We start from the raw sequence: 21,354 nt of genomic DNA, 5'->3' as shown, positions 1-21,354 counted from the left end.
GCCTGCGCGTCTGGAGCCTGTGTTCCGCAGCGGGAGAGGCCACAACAGTGAGAGGCCCGCGTACCGCAAAAAAAAAAAAAAAAAAGCAGCATCTTTTCGAAAGGGTGGGTGGCAAATTCCTAGAGTTAGGTTAATGCATAATTTTAACTGTAGATCATGTGCTTTCATGGGTAAATTAAAGGTGTGCTGACATCTAGTCCATTAAAACACCATGAAAGGCAAAAGTTGCATTCTGAAGTCATCCATATGTAGGCACCTTATTTAGCTCACACTCTATAGATTATTACCTGGACTGATTGCTTCTTGAACTGTTCCTTTATTTATGGTTGTTAACTGCTCATCACTTACATCCCTGTTGAATAGAGAGGATTCTTTATCCCTCTTCTCCTCTGCAATGTGACCTACAAAAGACAAAATGGGTTCATCTAAAAACACCCAGCAGCTGTGATTAGTTCTGTTTTCATGATGAAAGTAACTGCCTCTAGAGTCAAAGTGAGGAGTTAGGATTTTGGAGAAAGGTCCAAACGGACATCAGTGTTTTGTTTTCGTTTATTTTTTTAACCTAACAAATTCCTGGGTAGACTGAGGCGTGGTTCTCACCCTGGAGTGTGCTTCAGAATCACCAGGAGGCCTTGTTAAGACACAGATCGCTGGGCCCCACCCCAGAGTTTCTGATTCAGGAAGTCTAGGGTGTGGGGGCTGGGAATGCGCATTTCTCACTTGCCCTGAGTGACGCTGCTGCTGCTGGTCAGGGAGCACCCTTACGGGGCTCAGCCAGAACCTTTCAAATAGCTGCTGAGCCTCTCCGACACCAGTCTCAACTAGCATAAAATAGAAATAATAAGACCTACCTCACTGATAACACAATGTTCGTGAAAACAATTCAGAAACCACAAAATACTATAAAAAAAAAAAGTTTCTTGAGGTATGTGGCCAAGATGGCAGAGTGGGAAGACCCTGAGCTCATCTCCTTCCAGGGGCACACCAAAGTCACGACTGTTTCCAGAACAACTGTCTATGAGAATGACCTGGAGACTAGTAGAAAAGACTTCCCACAACTAAAGCTATAAAGAAGGAACCACAGTGAGACAGGGTAGAGTCAGTACCCACTCCCCAGGCAAGGTGACCCACAAACAGGAGGATAATCACAACGGTAGAGGTTCTCCCCAAGGAGCAAGGGGTCTAAACCCCACATCGGGATCCCCAGCCGGGCTCCTGCACTGGGAGGACGAGCCACCGGAATGCCTGGCTTTGAAGGCCAGAGGGGTTTGCCTACGGAAGAGCTAAAGAGCTGTAGGAAACAGACTCTCTCCTTAAAGGACACATGCAAAATCTCACACACTCTGAGCCCCAGCACAGAGGCACTAATTTGAAAGGACACTGGTCATACCCACTTGCTGATCTCGGAGAGGCTCCCAGAGGGGAAGGAGGCAACTGGGAACATAGATGCTGGCAGCAGTCATTTTGGGGATCTTGTTCTACCACAGTGACTCTGGGGCTGGCAAGCACCATTCTGGAGTCCTCCCTCGAGGCTGTTAGCGCCGGGGGCCTGCCTGCCCACCAACGGGCTGGCAGCAGTCCCAGGACCCCCCAGGCTGTGCAGCCAGCCACACCAGGCCCCAGCCCCCCAACACCAGCAGGCACAAGGCAGGGCCCGGCAGCCAACCAAGTCAGGGGCCAACTTCACCTACCAGCACATCCACAGTAGCCAGCCCTGCCACAACAAAAGAGCCCACCTGAGCACATAGCTCAAGTGGCCAGAGAGGAGTGTGCTGCTGGGCCCCATGGGAAGTCTCATACACAAGGCCTAAGATGGGGAAACATAACTGACCTACTTAATACTTAGAAATAAACACAGAGAATTAGGTGGAATGCGGAAACAAATGAGTATGTTTCAAATGAAGGAATAAGACAAAACCCCCAAAGAAGAACTAACTGAAGTATAGATAAGCAATCTACCTCATAAAGAGTTCAAGGTAATGATCATAAAGATGCTCAACAGGGCTTCCCTGGTTGAGAGTCCGCCTGCCGATGCAGGGGACGCGGGTTCGCCCCAGTCCGGGAAGATCCCACATGCCGCGGAGCAGCTGGGCCCGTGAGCCATGGCCGCTGAGCATGCGCGTCCGGAGCCTGTGCTCCTCAACGGGGGAGGCCACAACAGTGAGAGGCCCGCGTACCGCAAAAAAAAAAAAAAAGATGCTCAACAAACTCAGGAGAAAATTGGAGGAATACAATGAGAAGTTTAAGAAAGAGTTTAAAAATATAAAGAAGAACCAAACAGAGCTGAAGAATGCAAAAACTGCAATAAAAAATACACTAGAAGGAATCAACAGTAAATTCCAGACACACAGGAATGGATCCACAAACTGGAGGACAGAGGAGTGGAAATCACCCAAGCTGAACATAAAAAAGGAAAAAGAATTTTTTTAAATGAGGATAGTTTAAGAGACCTCTGGGACAACATCAAGCATACTAACATTCACATTGCAGAGGTCCCAGAAAGAGAAGAGTGAAATAAAGGGTCAGAGAACTTATCTGAAGAAATAATAGTTGAAACTTCACTAACCTGGGAAAGGAAACAGACATCCAGATACAGAAAGCACAGAGTCCCAAACAAGATGAACCCAGAAAGGTCTCCACCGAGACATAATTAAAATGGCAAAAATTAAAGATAAAGACTATACTCCAGGGACTTCCCTGGTGGTCCAGTGGTTAAGAATCTGCCTCCCAATGCAGGGGATGTGGGTTCAATCCCTGGTCAGGGAACTAAGATCCCTCATGCCACGGGGCAACTAAGCCCGTGCGCCGTAACTACTGAGCACATGGGCCACAACTAGAGAGCCCGTGCACCGCAACTACTGAGCTCATGTGCTCTGGAGCCTGCACGCTCTGGAGCCTGCACACTGCAACTAAAGAGAAGCCCACCTGGAGCAGTGAGGAGCCCACATGCCGCAATGGAAGATCCCGCATGCTGCAACTAAGACCCGATGCAGCCAAAAATAAAATTTAAATAAATAAATAAATATTTTTTAAAAAGACTATACTCCAATAAAAATTTAAAGAAAAAATAATAAAGATCAAGAGAAGATCCTAAAAGCAGCAAGGGAAAAGCAACTTGCTATGTACAAGGAAACTCCCATAAGGCTATCAGCTGACATTTCAGCAGAAACTTTGCAGACCAGAAGGGAGTGGGCATGATATGTTCAAAGTGGTGAAAGGAAAAAACCTACAACCATGAATACTCTACTCCACAAAGCTATCATTCAGATTTGAGGGAAAGAAAAAGAGTTTTACAGACATGGAAAAGCTAAAAGAGTTACCACTGAACAAGCTTTACAAGAAAATTTAAAAGGACATCTCTAAGTGGAAAAAAAAAGACCACAACTGGAAATATGAAAATCACAGAAGGAAAAAGCTCATTGGTAAAAGCAAATATACAGTAAGGTAGTGGACCAAAAGACAAAAGTAGTAAAATCATCTACCTCCACAATAAGTAGTTGAGGGATATACAAAACAAAAAGATATAAAATATGATGTTAACAACATTAAATATGGTGGGGGTGCAGGAGCGGAAATGCAGGATTATCAGAATGCATTCGAACTTAAGAGACCATCAACTTAAAATAATCATATATAGGGAATTCCCTGGCAGTCCAGTGGTTAGGACTCAGCGTTTCCACTGCAGGGGGCACAGGTTTGATCCCTGGTCGGGGAACTAAGATCCCACAAGCCACAGAGCATGGCCAAAAAAAATCATATATATATTATATTATATATGTTACAATAAATTTAAGAAGATTGAAATCATATCAAACATCTTTTCTGACCATAATGATAGGAAAAATCAACTACAAGAAAAAAACTGCCAAAAACATAAACATAAAAATTGCCAAAAATACACCCAACATGCACATAAACAACAAATAAGTCACTGAAGAAATTAAAGAGGAAATCAAAAAATACCCAGAGACAAATGAAAATGGAAACACAATGATCCAAAATCAATGGGATGCAGCAAAAGCAGTTCTAAGAGGGAAGTTTATAGCAACATTAGCCTACCTCAGGAAACAAGAAAAATCTCAAATAAACAATCTAACCTTACACCTAAGGAATTAGAAAAAGAACAAAAAATACCTAAAGTTAATAAAATAAAAGAAATAATAAAGATCAGAACAGAAATAAATGAAATAGAGACTTAAAAAGCAATAAAACAAGATTAATGAAATTAAGAGCTCATTCTTTGAAAACATAAACAAAATCGATAAACCGATAGCCAGACTCATCAAGAGAAAAAGAGAGGGCCCAAATAAATAAAATCAGAAATGAATTAGAAGTTACACTTGACACCACAGAAACACAAAGGATTATAAGAGATTACTATAAATAATTATATGCCAATAAAATGGACAACCTAGAAGAAATGGATAAATTCCTAGAAACATATAATCCCCCAAGACTGAATCAGGAAGAAGAAGAAAATCTGAACAGAACAGTTACCAGTAATAAAATTGAATCAGTAATTTAAAAAAAAAACAAAAAAAAAACCCTCCCAACAAGTAAAGTTCAGGACCAGATGGCTTCACAGGTGAATTTGATCAAATATTTCAAGAAGAGCTAAGCCTATCCTCCTCAAATTTTTCCAGAAAATTTCAGAAGAAGGAATGCTTCTGAACCCATCTATGATGCCAGCATCACCCTGATATGAAAACCAGATAGAGACACCACAAAAAAGGAAATTTATAGGCCAATATCAGTGATGAACATAGATGCGAAAATCCTCAACAAAATTAGCAAACTGAATACAACAATATATTAAACGGATCATACACCATGATCAAGTGGGATTTGTTCCAGAGATACAACAATGGTTCAATATCTGCATAAATGAATCAATGTGATACAGCACATTAACAAATTGAAGAATAAATACCATATGATCATCTCAATAGATGCAGAAATACCTTTTGACAAAATTCAACATCTCAACAAAGTGGGTGTAGAGGGAACATACCTCAACATAATAAAGGCCATATATGACAAGCCCACAGTTAACATCATACTCAATGGTGAAAAGCTGAAAGAATTTCCTCAAAGATCAGGAACAAGACAAGGATGCCTACTCTGTCCATGTTTATTCAACATAGTATTGGAAGTCCTAGCCAGAGAAATCAGACAAGAAAAAGAAATAAGAGGAATTCAGATTGGAAAGGAAGAAGTAAAACTGTCACTGTTTGCAGATGACATGATACTATATATAGAAAATCCTACACACACACCCCAAAAACTATTAAAACTAATAAATGAATTCAATAAAGTTGCAGAATACAAAATTAATATAGAGAAATCTGTTGCATTTTGTACAGTAACAAAGAACTATCAGAAAGTGAATTACAAAAACAATCCCATTTACAAATGCTTTAAAAAGAATAAAATACCTAGAAACAAATCTTACCAAGGAGGTAAAAGACTATACTTGGACAACTACAAGACTTTGATGAAACAAATTGAAGACAACATAAACAAACGGAAAGATATACCATGCAATCTACAGATTCACTGCAATCCCTATCAAAATACCAATGGCATTTTTCACAGAACTAGAACAAAGAATTCTAAAATTTGTATGGAAAAAAACGAAATATTGCCATTTGCAGCAAATGGATGGACCTAGAGATTATCATAATCAATGAAATAAGCCAGACAGAGAAAGACAAATATTATATCACTTAGATGTGGAATCGAAAAAACAATACAAACGAGCTTATTTACAAAACAGAAACAGACTCACAGACACAGAAAACAAACTTATGGTTACCAAAGGGGAAAAAGGTGGAGGAGGGATAAATTAGGAGCATGGGATTAATAGATACACACCACTATATGTAAAATAGATAAACAACAAGGATTTACTGTATAGTACAGGGAACTATATTCAATACCTTGTAATAACCTATAATGCAAAAGAACCAGGAAAAAAAAGTATATATATATATATATATATATATATATATAACTGAATCACTTTGCTGTACACCTGAAACTAATACAATATTGTAAATCAACTATACTTCAATCAATCAATCAATGAAATGAGGAAAAAATAAAATAAAATTTGGGCTTCCCTGGTGGTGCAGTGGTTGAGAGTCCACCTGCCGATGCAGGGGACACGGGTTCGTGCCCCGGTCCGGGAGGATCCCACATGCTGCGGAGCGGCTGGGCCCGTGAGCCATGGCCACTGAGCCTGTGTGTCTGGAGCCTGTGCTCCGCAACGGGAGAGGCCACAACAGTGAGAGGCCCACGTACTGCAAAAAAATAAAATAAAATAAAATAAAATAAAAATTGTATGAAAACACAAAAGACCCTGAACAGCCAAAACAATCTTGAGAAAGAAGAACAAAGCTGGAGTATCATGCTCCCTCATTTCAAACTATACTACAAAGCTACAGTACTGACATAAAAACAGACACAAAGACAAATGGAACAGAACAGAGAACCCCTAAATAAACCCACGCATTTATGGTCAATCTATGACAAAGGAGGCAAAAATATACAATGGAGAAAAGACAGCCTCTTTTTTTTTTTTAATAAATTCATTTATTTTATTTATTTTTGGCTGCTTTGGGTCTTCATTGCTGTGCACAGGCTTTCTCTAGTTGTGGTGAGCGAGGGCTACTCTTCATTGCGGTGCAGGGGCTTCTCCTTGCAGTGCTTCTCTTGTTGCAGAGCATGGGCTCTAGGAGCACGGGCTTCAGTAGTTGTGGCATGCAGGCTCAGTAGTTGTGGCTTGCAGGCTCTAGAGTGCAGGCTCAGTAGTTGTGGTGCATGGGCTTAGTTGCTCCGCGGCATGTGGGATCTTCCTGGACCAGGGCTCAAACCCGTGTCCCCTGCATTGGCAGGCGGATTCTTAACCACTGCGCCACCAGGGAAGCCCAAGACAGCCTCTTTAATAAATGGTGTTGGAAAAACTGGACAGTGACACATGCAAAAGAATCAAACTGGACTACTTTCTCACTCCATGAACAAAAATAAACTCAAAACAGATTAAAGACTTAAATATAAGACCTAAAACCATAAAACTCCTAGGAGAAAAAATAGGCAGTTAGCTCTTTGACACCAGTCTCAGCTATATGCCTCCTCAGGCAAGGGAAACAAAAGCAAGAGCAAACAAATGAGACCTAATCAAACTAAAAAGCTTTTGCAGAGCTTCCCTGGTGGCGCAGTGGTTGAGAGTCTGCCTGCCGATGCAGGGGACATGGGTTCGTGCCCCGGTCCGGAAAGATCCCACATGCCGTGGAGCGGCTGGGCCCATGAGCCATGGCCGCTGAGCCTGTGCTCCGCAGCAGGAGAGGCCACAGCCGTGGGAGGCCCGTGTACCACAAAAAACAAACAAACAAAAAAAGCTTTTGCACAGCAAAGGAAACTATCCACAAAATGAAAAAGCCACTTACTGAATGGGAGAAGACATTTGCAAATAACATATCTGAAAAGGGGTTAATATCCAAAATATACAAAGAACATATACACCTCAATATCAAACAAACAACCTGATTTTAAAATAAGCAGAAGACCTGGATAAACATCTTTTCCAAAGAGGACAGGCAGATGGCCAACAGACACAAGAAAGGATCCTCAACAGCACTGAACATCAGGGAAATGAAAATCAAAGCCATGATATCACCTCACATCTGTCAGAATGGCTATTACCAAAAAGACAAGTGATAACAACTGTTGGCAGGGATATGGAGAAAAGGGAACCCTTGAACACCGTTGGTGGAAATGTAAATTGGTGCAGCCACTATGGAAACAGTATGGAGGTTCCTCAAAAAATTTAAAATGGAACTATCATATGATCCAGCAATTCCACTTCTGGATATTTCTCCAAAGAAAACAGCAACACTAATTTGAAAAGATATATGCACCCCTATGTTCACTGCAGCATTATTTACAATAGCCAAGATATGGAAGCAACAGAAATGTCCATCAATAGAGGAATGGGACTTCCCTGGTGGTCCAGTGATTAAGACTCTGCGCTTCCAATGCAGGAGGTGCAGGTTTGGTCCCTGGTCGGAGAACTAAGATCCCACATGCTGTGGGGGTGTGGCCAAAATAAAAAACAAGAACAAAATAGAGGAATGGATAAAGAAGATGTCATATATATATTTCACACACACACACACACACACACAAAAGTCTTACTCAGCCATAAAAAAGAATGAAATCTTGCCATTTGTGATTACATGGATGGACCTAGAGAGTATTAGGCTAAGTGAAATAAGTCAGACAGAGAAAGATAAATACTGTATGATTTTACTTACATGTGGAATCTAAAAAATGAAGCAAATGAAGAAACATAACAAAACAGAAACAGACTCATAAATACAGAGAACAAATTGGTGGTTGCCTGAGGGGAGGAGGCGTGGGAGGATGAGTGAAATAGATGAGGGAGATTAAGAGGAACAAACTTCCAGTTATAAAATAAATATGTCACAGGTATGTAATGTACTGCATAGGGAATATAGTCAATTATATTGTAATAACTTTGGCGACAGATAGTAACTAAACTTACTATGGTGATCATTTTGTAATGTATAAAAATATTGAACCACTAGGTTGTACACCTGAAACTAATATAATATTTTAAGTCAATTATACTTCAATTTTAAAAAGAACGTTTCTTGAATTTCAAGGGCAATACAGAAGATTAAATACACTGAAATATTCATTTATTGGTAGAGGGACCACAGAATGGCTTAGTAGAAACAGACAGGGTTGAAAAACTGCAGCTAATTCTGCAGCTTTGGGGTGAATCTGTCTAGGAAGTATGTGATAACAGCCTCACATTTCTGGAAAAAGAAATAAATTTATTTTTTATTCAACTTGTCTTAGAAAAAGAGAGAAAACTCTCAGCTTAAAATCACTCATAATTACTTGACTTTGGAAGAGCCAGCTTGTCAAATCAGGGTCAAGGAATTAACAACCACAGACAGAAAACTCTGGATAACATAGAGTTAATCTACTAAGGGGTTGTGTTTGCCTTGCTCTTTCATAGAGTTTTTTTTAAAAAAGATAGACTTGCCACTTGAACGCAAATTTTTACATTCCTTGTCTCTGTAGCACAAAAACAAAACCTAGAATCAGGAGTCACTATATATACTTATCATCAATATGGTCATAAGTTCTCATTTACCTAAAGATCTTTGGAGCGTTTGGAAGATGTTTTTCACGCGTGGTGGGTTGTGATTTTGGTCATTTGTTGGATTATTTTCTGTGGGAAAAAAATAAGCACAATTACCAAGTTTTGCCAAATACCGTCAGTTTCCAAGCTTTATTTCAACTTTAGAAAGCCACTAACTACGAGAAAGTAGCAGTCCATAACAAGAGCAAGCACAAGGAGCAAATCCCCCACGCATTTCCATGATGTGGACTCAATCCAAGCTGTCAGTCAGTAACACCCTGGGCCTGGTAAAGTCGTCTTCAATGAGTCCAGAAGCAAGAAATTTTGGCTTTGTGCTCAAGGAGAAGTCGAAGTTTTACATCTCCATAATTTCTTTGGGTGTTGTTTGTTTTGCTCTCAGGAGACTCTAGCATTGAAATGCACATTTGATTATATGTTAACAGCACTTTATTGCTACACTGTTAACTGAGGACTAGATTCCCTTCAGTGGAGCTATGATCATTATGACCTTGAACTCTCCGCAGGCCTGGGCACACTTTTTCCAAGACACTTCACTTCTAAAGAGGATAATTTCCTCACCCCTCTTCCTAGCCGGCCCTCTGCCTTTCTTACCATTAATTCTGGTTTTTTGAAAGGTCACTACTGCTAAGGAAGAGGTACAGACAGGGTGGTCTGGGATTTCCTGGTCCCCACAGAGTAGCCTCAGAGCAGCTCCTGGTCTCTGAAGAGGGGCCTGGTCGGCCTTCTTTTCTTGTGGGGTGTCACCTTCACCACTGTATGCAGGGCCTCCTCAGGCCTCTTCTTTGTTCACCTACTCAAAACACCTTATCAAGCAGACCTGCCTCTCTTTTAATCTCCCAAAGCTCCATGCAAGTATAACCTAAAGCACTTTTAACATACTTTCAATTTTAGCATGTTTACGTCCAATGATTATTAATGAGACTGACTGTCTTACTAGCTGTGAGCTCTTGGAAGACAAGAATGCCCCATTTAGCTCTCCAGTTCCTGGCACAGTGCCAACCACAGGGAAGGAGCGCGACAGCTGGTCTTGAGTAAGAGAAGGAATCTTCAAGAATCTTGACTGCAACCTCATGAAAGAGTCTGAGCCAGAACCACCGGCTAGGCCTGTCTGGTCGGCCAAGATTGCAGTAGTTTGAAGGCTGAAAGGCACTGGAGGGTCTGCTTCCTAGATGGCTCACAAGCTGTTGGCAGAAGGCCTCACCTCCTCATTGGCTGTAGGCAGGAGGGCTCAGTTCCCCATTACAGGGGCCTCCCCTTAGGACTGCTGGAGTGTCCTCACATGGCAGTTGACTTTCCTCTGAGTGAGCAATTAACCGAAGAGCCAGCCAGCCGGAAACCATAAGGTCTTTTACGACCTAATCTATGAAGTGGCACATCATCACTTCTGCCATATTCTGTTCATTAGAAGCAAATCACCAAGTCCAGCCCACAGTCAAGGGGACAGGGATGAAGCTCCGTCTTTCAGAGGGAGGGGTATCAAAGAATTTGTGGAGATATTTTAAAACCACAGCAGGAATAAAATTCCAAGGAAGACAGTTGAACAAAAAGGAAACATTCACTTGTGTCCATGTGAACATGAGGATTTTAATCAGCTACCTCTGCTTTGGGGCAAGAATTGTGGATGGAGAGAAGTGATACCCTTACAGAGGCATCTACGATCTGCAGGAAGCCTGGACGTGGGTATGCAACCTGTACCATTAAGCAGAGACCCCTGAAGGACTTCCAAGATATTAAGTTTAGCCACATGAAATTGGAGATCTTTGACCATTTTTGACCTACAAAAACAGTAAGATCAAATGAGTCAACCTAACAGTATAGTCCCAAGGGAGGATTTCTAGTCTACATATTTCTTCTAATTTGGAGGCTCCTAGAAACCCAACATCACGGATTATCAAGATAAGTGTGATGATCAATTTGTAATGTGATCCTTTGTTAACAAAGAAAATATGGAATTGGCTTCAAGCCAAATTTAGATCGATCGCTGCATGCCTTGGGGATCTGGGAAGACAGAGGAAAATAAATCCATTTTGTGCTTAGGAAGTGGTCAAGCATCGAGTAAAGCTCCGAGAAGGGAGAAAAAGCAATAAGGCTGATGACCGAAGGACACTTTTCGAGAAGGTGATGTCATTTTTGGGAACATGCAAAAGTCCTAGAGAAATCTACCAACATGGCCAGTTGGGACATGCCACAAAGTCTACGAGGGAATGGTATACTTTTTCCAGGGGACCAAGCTCAGTGGGGTATCAGGGACTCCAGGCCCCCTCCAGTGTCATAACCAGGGTGGGGAGGGGGACAGGAATACTCACTGTCAGCATCTGTATTTGACAGTTCTTTCATACAGCAACTACTTGAAAGGAAAATGCTACCCTCCCTGTTCTCCACTGGCAACGTTTCGAGCACATCAGCAGCACAGGTGGAACCCACTCAGCAGAAGACAGAAGGAGGTCTTGCCCTGGGTACACTGGGCATCTGGTCTAGTGAGAAAATCTAAGGACCAGTCATAAGAACTGCAAATTATTGTTCAATGTGGTGTCTGTGAAACTCTTTCTGCCTAAAAGTTCTTCCAGGTGTCCTTAAAAGGGATACAAATTATGCAAGTGTAACTGGTGTGTCTTACAGGCATTCAAACAGCGGCACTGTCTCCTACTAGCTGCTTGACCTCCGGCAACTTACTTAACTTCAGTATCTACATGTGGAAAATGGGGGCATAGTAATAATGATGCTACACACATAGGACTGCTGTGGGCATTAAATAGTGTAGTTGAAAACTCCTTTGGTACTCAGTGCTCACTGTACATTAATTTTATCATTATAACAGTGATTATTATTTTTTCAGAATGTACCATTCACTCATTCATTCACACATTTATTCCTTTAGCAAATCTTATTAAGCTCCTACCTTATATCAGACCCTTAACTCCTCAGCCCTGGGGAAAGACAGTCTAGTGAATGCAACAGTTATTGTTATGATTTGTCTTATGGTCATTTCAGCATATGTACTAGAAGGATGATTACCAGTAAATTTAAAGGGGGAAATAGACAGTCCTAAATACAATAAGGCATTCAGTAGAATATAATGTATGCAGAGAAAAGGTGGAGGTTATAAATTAATTCTGATGTTAAAAGAACAAACATTTTGTCCTGGTTCCTATGAAGGAAAATAGCAGTTCCTTATTTGAAAGCAATTAACAGAAGGAATTGCTTTACAAATCAAAAGACCAAGCTAGAGAGTAAGCTGTGTGTCCCCCAAGTAGATCACTTAATTACATTTAAACAATGAACAATTGTGTTTATTATTCAGGGTGTTCTAGTACTATAACGTGCACTCCTGGACAGGCCACACCTAACATTTGCAGGGACTAGCGCAAGAGTACAGATGGAGACACACCCATCATATGTATCAATATTTAGAAGTTCTAAATTGTGACTTGGTCTGCATTCCCACACAAGGACTTGCAGCCCACTGCTTCCTTGGTGGCTAAAGGAACCCCACTTCCCAGGATACACTGAAGCAGGACAGAAGCTGGAACCAGGCCCAGGACTCCTGAATAGTGACTGGACACACCAAATCTCCCTATGATCAAGTGGGATTTATTCTAGGAATGCAAGGTTTGTTCAATATTAGGAAATCCATTAATATCATATACAATACTAGTAGACTTAAGGGAAAAATTAAATCATATGAATAGTTACAAAGATCCTGACAAAATTCAACACCCATGCCTGTTTTTAAAAACACACAAGTAGGGTTTCCCTGGTGGCGCAGTGGTTAAGAATCCGCCTGCCAATGCAGGGGACACGGGTTTGAGCCCTGGTCCAGGAAGATCCCACATGCCACATAGCAGCTAAGCCCGTGCACCACAACTACTGAGCCTGCGCTCTAGAGCCCGTGAGCCACAACTACTGAGCCCATGTACCACAACTACTGAAGCCCGCGCACCTAGAGCCTGTGCTTCACAACGAGAGAAGCTACCGCAATGAGAAGCCTGTGCACCACAACAAAGAGTAGCCCCCGCTCGCCACAACTAGAGAAAGCCCATGTGCAGCAACGAACACCCAACACAGCCAAAAATAAATAAATTAAATATTTTTTTTAAAAAAAATGCAAGCAAAGAGAAATTGACAGATACATTCTCAATGTGAATATATGTACACATATGTATATATGTATGTATGTATGCATTTATGTGTGTGTATATGTATGTACCTTAGTCATCTTAGTTCTATAACCAGCGTCTAAATCAGGAAACACTAAAGGCATTTCCTCTAAGAGCAGGAACAAGGCAGGATGCCCACTGCATCTCCACTAGTACTCAAGATTGTCCTAGAGGTATTAGCATAGACGATTAGACATGATAAAGAAATCAGCAGCACAAATAATTGGTAAAGTAAAACTATTTCCATTTTCAGATGATATAATGGCATAACCTAGAATTGCATGAGGTGGTCGAATATAAAATTAATATACAGAGCTTCCCTGGTGGCGCAGTGGTGGAGAATCTGCCTGCCAATGCAGGGGACACGCGTTCGAGCCCTGGTCCGGGAAGATCCCACATGCCACAGAGCGGCTGGGCCCGTGAGCCACAATTACTGAGCCTGCGCGTCTGGAGCCTGTGCTCTGCAACAAGAGAGGCTGCGACAGTGAGAGGCCTGCGCACCGCGATGAAGAGTGGCCCCCGCTTGCCATAACTAGAGAAAGCCCTTGCACAGAAACGAAGACCCAACACAGCCAAAAATAATAAATAAATAAATAAATTTTTTAAATAAATAAATTAATAAAATTAATATAAAGAAGTCAATTGCCTTTCTACACCAAAACACTAATTAGGTAGAGGATATAATGGTAGGGAAACCCCCCTTTACAATGACACAGAAGACTAAATTACTTAGGAATAAACTTAAGATATGTACAAAATCTACATGAGGAAAACTTTTAACACACACTGAAAGAGCTCAAAGTAAACTTAAAGAAATTGGAAAAACCTCCCCTTTTCTAGGATAGGTTTGACTTACTACCCATTTCCCCAAAGTGAAATTGCATTATAAATTGCAAGCAGTGCCAATAAAAACACCAACAGGCTTCTAATCAAGTTAGACAAGTTAATACTAAAGTTCATGGGGAAAACAAACATGCAAAAATAACCAGGAAAACACTGAAAAAACAAAAACTGCCCAAAGGGGACTAGTCCCGCAAGACATGAAAGCATACTGTCTCAGCCTCTGTAATGAAAACAGTGTAGTACTGTCATGTTCAGAGACCAATAGACCAGTGTTTAGACTAGAAAGCCCAGGAAAAGACCCAGTACTTATGGGAATTCAGTATACGATAAAGGGGGCTTCTCGGGTCACTGGAGCAAAGATGGACTTTTTAATAAATGGTGTTGGGACAAATGGGTAGCCATTTCACAGAAAAATGGGATGATGTGGACTGTGTTGATGAAGCCATTCTAGCCCATGTGTGGTCCTCAGCACAAAAGCATCCTCTCACTTCTCCCAGCGGAGACTCAGGCACCAAAGAGATGCCCAACTATATTTAATTTATGATTATCATGCAATTTACAGAAGGAAATGTGTACTGTAAATTCAGGGATACTAGAAGTATTCATTTTAAAGAGACTTCTGTGGTAAATTGATCTCTGAAAACCATCTAAGCCAATGGTTCCAAACACCAGGGGCTGGTATCTGGCCAACCGTATCCAAGTCACTCAGAGAATATGCAAAGATGTGCAGAACCTGGACTCCGCTTCTAGAGATTCTTGGTGGGTTCCAAGAATACGGATTTTTAATAAGCTCTTTCCATTCCACATCCTCTTCCCCACGGCTGATGCACAGTTGGGCTTGGGAACCACTGACCTAGTTCCTATTCCTGCACCCAGGAAAGACCACATATTCACCAACTCAGACAGTGACATATTTGGCCTTTTTGTTTTGTTTTGTTTTTTGGCCACACTGCATGGCTTTCAGGATCTTAGTTCCCTGACCAGGGATCAAACTCATGCCCCCTGCAGTGGAAGCACTGAGTCCTAACCACTGGACGGCAGGGAATTCCCTATTTTTCTTTTTAAATTTTTATATCTGTCTAGGGAAGAAATGATGCATGGGATTCTAGTTCCTCATCCTGAGGAACTAGTTCCTCTTCAGAGCCCATTTGCTTCCATCATAATCGGATCTGAGATGAGCCTTTGCTTTGATGGAGAGAGCGCCTCTGGGGTACCACTTCCAGAAAGTGCTCAGCCCCTCACTAGCCCCGTCCCCCAGGGGTAGGGGAGAGACTTCACTGTTCAGTTTGGGAGAGGGATTCAGGTGCCTGTTACTGGCTCCTTTCTCCTTGCCTCTGTCTCTCTGTCTCTATCCCTCTGCACAGAGCAAACGTTTTGATCTGCTCCTCTATGCTGTGAATTTTACAAAAGCAAACTCTCTCACGGAGGGGGTTTGGAGAAGGCAAGGGTATCCTAAACCTTACCAGTGACTGGAGCACTCTTCCTAGTTCCAGGTGAAGCACCCACATTAGCCAGCCAAGTATTCCTGGAGAGAATTGTCTGAGCTCCATCTGCTGGACCCTTAGCTTAGTCTCACATTTGGTTCTGAACTCAGGCAAGAGGAAGAAGAGGTATCACTTATTGACCCCTAACTCCAATTTTATCTATTTGCATTTACTATTATTGGAAATTCTGTCCATGCTGCCAAAGAAAAATTCTGATTCAGAATTCCCATCAACATTGGCTCCTGTGATGATAAAACACATGAAAACAAATTGAAAAATTTTTATCAGTATACCCTTACAAGCCCCTTGGGCCCATATTTTCAGTGTTTTTTAAATTCTTTTTCTTTATGGTTTATCACAGGGTATTGAATATAGTTCCCTGTGCTATACAGTAGGACCTCGTTGTTTATCCATCCTATATATACTAGTTTGCATCTGCTAATCCCAAACTCCTAATCCAGTGTTGAAATGCTAACATAGAATTCAACTTGTACTTGGAAATGTGTGTTTGAAAGTTTATATGTTATTGTAGAGTGAAGCACCAGCTGATTGCTGATTGCAGAGGCTGGAGCCCAGGCAGATGCTGTGGGAAAGGAACCTCAGAAGTTGGAATTCACATCTGTATGCAGTATTCCAACAAGTTCTCACTCCTCTGCTACCCAGGCACTAATGTACTCTGCTGACAATTTCTGATTCCCATGTCTATCCTTATGACCTGTGATCGAATACCTGCCTTAATTCTCAAAGTGTTACTTAAAACATAATAATGATATGAAGCTGCTTTAAAGGGAAGAGTGTGTTCATCACTTTTGTTATTTCTACGGCTGGGCCTAGGGCAAGTGATTTTTTTTGTCCTTGGTCTTATCGTGGAATGAGATACTAAAGACTGCACCAGCTCTCACCCAGGGCTGAGATTGGCCTCAAACCAGGTCACGCACGTGGAAGTATAAAGCGTGTTTGGCGGAAAGTTATTACACCGCTCGGGGCTCCCGGTGTAAGAAACGGTATAAACACCATTTGCAATTCCAGTCCCTGTCCTCTGAATAGCCTCCAGAGAGTAAGAACCTGTCGGACACATGAAGTTGAGGGATTTCCCCAAAATAGAAGGATAGTTACACTTTCATCTTGGAGGTTATAGAGAGGATTTCAGACAATTCTTTCCTTCATATCTCTATTTGTCTTTGCTGCACAAGTAGCTGTTTTAAAGAACGGTAAAATGATAACTTAGTACCTATAATACAGTACATAGGCCTATAGAAAAGTGTGCTCTTAAAGAGTTTTAAAGACATATACTTGCTTTCTTTTGTGTCTCTCTTTGTAATTGTTTTGCCTGCTGTTCTTCTTGTTTCTTCTAGAATTTAATCTCAAGTGAAGTAAATACAGGCATATTAATACCAGCAGTGGAGACCTGATATTTTTCCCTGTAAAGCAGTCTATAAATACAGTGAATAAATAATACAAACTCAACTAATATGTGAAATTACACTCTAAAATTCCTTCTCTGGGGAAGAGAAATTCCAATAACATAAATCATTTCTGAAAAATTTTGATTCCACTAGATGTCCGGGGCAGTAAACATTGCCCACTAAAGATATGTAGCTAGAAACTTTGTCCCAAATCTCATGATATGTAGTGTCATAATTTTCCTTCTTATTCGTGCTGTCATTCTGACCCATCTCTGAGACTTTCCCCAGGATGGCCCATAAATATGGGTGAAGGCCGGAGGGTAAAAATAAAGCAAAACAGAGTTTTAGTCAGAAAGCTCTTTGTTTATAAACTGTTCCTAATTTTTCACGATTACATTTTTTGAACTATATTAATTTCTCCTTCCCTTTTAAAGTTTTCAGTCTTCTACTATTCCCTGGGGACAGCAGTTTTGTTTGTCCTTCTCAGTTTACTTTGAAAAGCAACAGAAAATAATCATCACAAATTCCATTCATTTTGTGTATATTCTGAGTCCTTTTTCAAAGGTTGTTGGTATACTGGTGGGTGGTCTACTCGCCTGATGGAATAAATGCTGACAATAAGGACACAAAAAGTTTAACCATTACTTCACTCATTCAAGATGGTGAGTTCTCACATCCCCTTCCTTGATGAATGCGTTGACCTACAAGTTCCTGAACTGTTGCTCAGAGAGAAATTGGCAAGTTTATCAGTGGCCCACCAATGCCAAGGCCAACACTGGCCTGGCACTGGGTGGGTCAGTAGGCCTAGGGGGGTGATGGGATCCTTCTAAACCCTGCACCAGCCACCCAACTTCAGATGCAGCCACTCCCCTTCCACACATGTGGGGCTGGATTCAGAGACACAGAGCACCTGCCAAGAAGAGAAAAGTGTTCTCATTCCTAGATGGGAATTCCTGAAAGCGTGGATAGTGGGACTGCAAGAGCTATGTGCATCCGTTCATTCATTCAGTTATGGTTACTGACCACCAATCAATCAGCCAGACAGTACCGATCTCTTTTTTTTTTTTTTTTGCGGTACGCAGGCCTCTCACTGCTGTGGCCTCTCCCGTTGCGGAGCACAGGCTCCGGACACACAGGCTCAGTGGCCATGGCTCACGGGCCCAGCCGCTCCGCAGCATGTGGGATCCTCCCGGACCGGGGCACGAACCCGTGTCCCCTGCATCGGCAGGCGGACTCTCAACCACTGCGCCACCAGGGAAGCCCTTGAAGCCTCTTTAACAGCACACATGGAAGAAGGGCAAACCCAGAATTCCTGAAATGCTTTTTCTGCATCAGTTCACATGATCATGTGGTTTTGTATTTCATTCTGTTAATGTAGTCTATTACATTGATTGATTTTCCTATGTTGAACGATGCTTGCATTCCAGGAATAAATCCCACTTGGTCTGGTGTATAATCCTTTTAATACGATGTTGGGTTCGGTTTTCTAGCATTTTGTTGGGGAATTTTGCATTTATATGTACAACTGATATTGCTCTGTAGTTTTCTTAAAACGTCTTTGTCTGGCTTTGGTATCAGGGTATACTGGCCTCTTAGAACTAGTTAGGAAGTGCTTCCTCCTCTTCAATTTTTTGGAAGAGTTAGAGAAGCATTAGTGTTAGCTCATTTATATGTCTGGTAGCATTCACCAGTGAAGCAACTTGAATCTGGGCTCTTCCTTGTTAGGAGGTTTTGATTACTGATTCAGTCTCTTTGTTTATTACAAGTCTATTCCAATTTTCTATTTCTTCTGAATCAGTTTTGGTAGTTTGTGTGTTTCTAGGAATGTGCTCATTTCTTCTAAGTTATCCAGTTTTTTGGCATATGATTGTTCATAGTATTCTCTTATAATCCCTTTTATTTCTGTGATTATAGTAATGTCCCCACAATTCTTAACTAATAATTGAGGCTTCTCTCTTTTTTTCTCATTCAATCTAGCTAAAGATTTGTTAGTTTTGTTATCTTTTTAAGGAACCAATCTTTGGTTTCATTGATTTTCTCTATTGTTTTTCTATTCTCTGTTTCATGTATTTCCATTCTATTCTTTATCATCTTCTTCATCCTGCTAGCTTTGAATTTAGTTTGCTATTGTTTTTCTTATTTCTCAAAGTATACAGATAGGTTATTTGTTTGAGATCTTTCTTATTTTTAATGTATGCATTTATAGTTATAAATTTCCCTCTTAGCATTGTTTTTGCTGCATAAGTTTTGGTATGTCGTATTTGATTTTCATTCATCTCAAGGTAATTTCTAATTTCTTATTGGTTATTTAAGAGTCTGTTGCTTTATTTCCACATATTTGTGTATTTTCTAGTTTTCCCTCTGTTGTAAACTTCTAGTTTCATTCCATTGGGATCAAGAAAGATACTTCATATGATTTATATCTTCTTCAATTTATTCAGAGTTGTTTTGTGGCCAACATATGGAGAACATTCTACGTGCACTTGATAAGAATGTATTTTCTGCTGTTGTTGGGTGGCGTGTTCTGTACATGCTTGTTAGGTCTAATTGGTTTATACTGTTGGTCAAGTCTTCTATTTCCTTATTATCTTTCTAGTCCTATGTGTTATTGAGAATGGGTTACTGTCTCCAACTATTATTGTAGAACTATTTCTTTATTCAATTCTTTCCATTATTGGTTCATATATTTGGGGGTTCTGTTGCTGTGTGATATGTGTTTATAGTTGTTATATCTTCTTTCTGTGTTGAACCCTTATCAATATATAACGTCCTTGTCTTTTGTAAACTTTTTTATTTGAAATCTATTTTGCTGGAAAATAAGATAGCTACTCTTTATTTTTTTCCTTATGGCTTTGAGTTACTGTCTAGTATTGTTTCATTTCGGTCTGAAGTATTCCCTTTAGTATTTCTAACAGGGCAGATCTCTTAGCTTATATTTATCTGAAAATGTCTTAATTTCTCCTCCATGATCAAAGAATAGTTTTGTCAGATGTAGAATTCTTGGTTGACAGTACTTTTCTTTCAGGACTTTAAATATGTCATATCACTGCTTCTGGCTTCCATGATTTTTGTGTTGAAATCGGCCATTAATCGTATTGAGGATCCCTTGTACATAATGTCGCTTCTCTCTTTCATGCTGACAAGATTGTCTTTTGATTTCAACAGTTTGACTATAATGTGCTCTAGTGTCGGTCTCTTCCATTTACCTTGCCTGGAGTTTGTAGAGCTTCTTGGATGTGTATAATCATCAGATTTGGGAAGTTTTGGAGCATTATTTCCTCAAATATGTTCTCTGTCGTTTGCTCGCTTCTCCTTCTGGGACTTCTAAAACGTATATATTGGTACTCTTGATGGTGTCTCACAGCCCCTCATGCTCTGTTTATTCATTTCATTTTTTTCTTTCTGCTCCTCAGACTGGATAATTTCAAGTGTCCCAGGTCAAAGTCAGGGATCCTTAATTCTGCCTGTTCAAACCTGCTGTCACATCCCTCCAGTGAGTTTTTCGTTTCACTTACTGTACTTTTCAACTTCCGAATTTCTCTTTGGCTCATTTTTCTAACTTCTATTTCTTTACTGATATTCCTACTTTGTCCAAACATTGTTTTCCTTATTTCCTTCTTTGTCCATCATTTCCTTTACTGATTAAATATATTAAAGACTGTTGATCTAATATCTTTGATGAATAATTCCAGTGCCTAGGCTTCCTCAGGGATGGGTTCTTACTATTTCTTTTTTTTTTTTTTTTTCCTGTGAATGGGCCATACTGTCCTGTTTCTTTGTATGTTTCACAATTTTTTTTGTTGAGAGTTACACATTCTATTTGGGTAACTTTGGAAATCTCATTCTCCCACTCCTCAGGGATGGACAGTTTCGGCTTGTTGAGGGCTGGAACCATGCATTTGTGACTTCTCCAAACTATTCTGGCAAAGTGTGTATTCCTTACTGTGTATGGGTGCTGAATTTCCAGTTTGTTACGTCTGCAGTCACTCGGTGGCCTGACAAAGGTTTCCGTAAGTGTCTATATTTCAAAAGGAGAAAAACAAAAAATACTGTCTTTTTAATCTCTTTGACAGAATTTCTTGGAAGTTCTTTAGGTCATGATAGTGAAACTATCATGTGAAATGGCCAGCCTCAGTGCCAGCCCTCAGTGGTCAAAGGCAGTGATCAACACACACCCAGATTCTGGCACCAGGAAGCCACACTGAGAATGTGGGCTGCAAAACACTTGGCTACCTGCCATGGGGCTGGGGGATGGAGAATGGTAGGAT

At 40.8% G+C, this 21,354-nt stretch overlaps 1 long non-coding RNA gene across 1 annotated transcript in view; it reads right to left on the bottom strand.

Annotated features, from left to right (window-relative positions):
- Positions 1-315: 315 nt before the first annotated feature.
- LOC309833650 overlaps positions 316-21,354 on the bottom strand; it is a 27,721-nt gene continuing 6,682 nt past the window's right edge. The window contains exons 2-3 of the long non-coding RNA XR_014297788.1: positions 9,188-9,265; positions 316-401 (exon numbers count right to left, since the gene is read on the bottom strand). This is a non-coding gene — a long non-coding RNA (uncharacterized lncRNA). The remainder of the gene's footprint in view (positions 402-9,187; positions 9,266-21,354) is intronic.

Source organism: Grampus griseus (assembly GCF_964374135.1).
Source record: "Grampus griseus genome assembly, chromosome: 15".
Taxonomy (NCBI): Eukaryota; Metazoa; Chordata; class Mammalia; order Artiodactyla; family Delphinidae; genus Grampus; species Grampus griseus.
The sequence above is the reverse complement of the archived record's forward strand: the minus strand, read 5'-3'. Positions and strand labels throughout refer to the sequence as shown.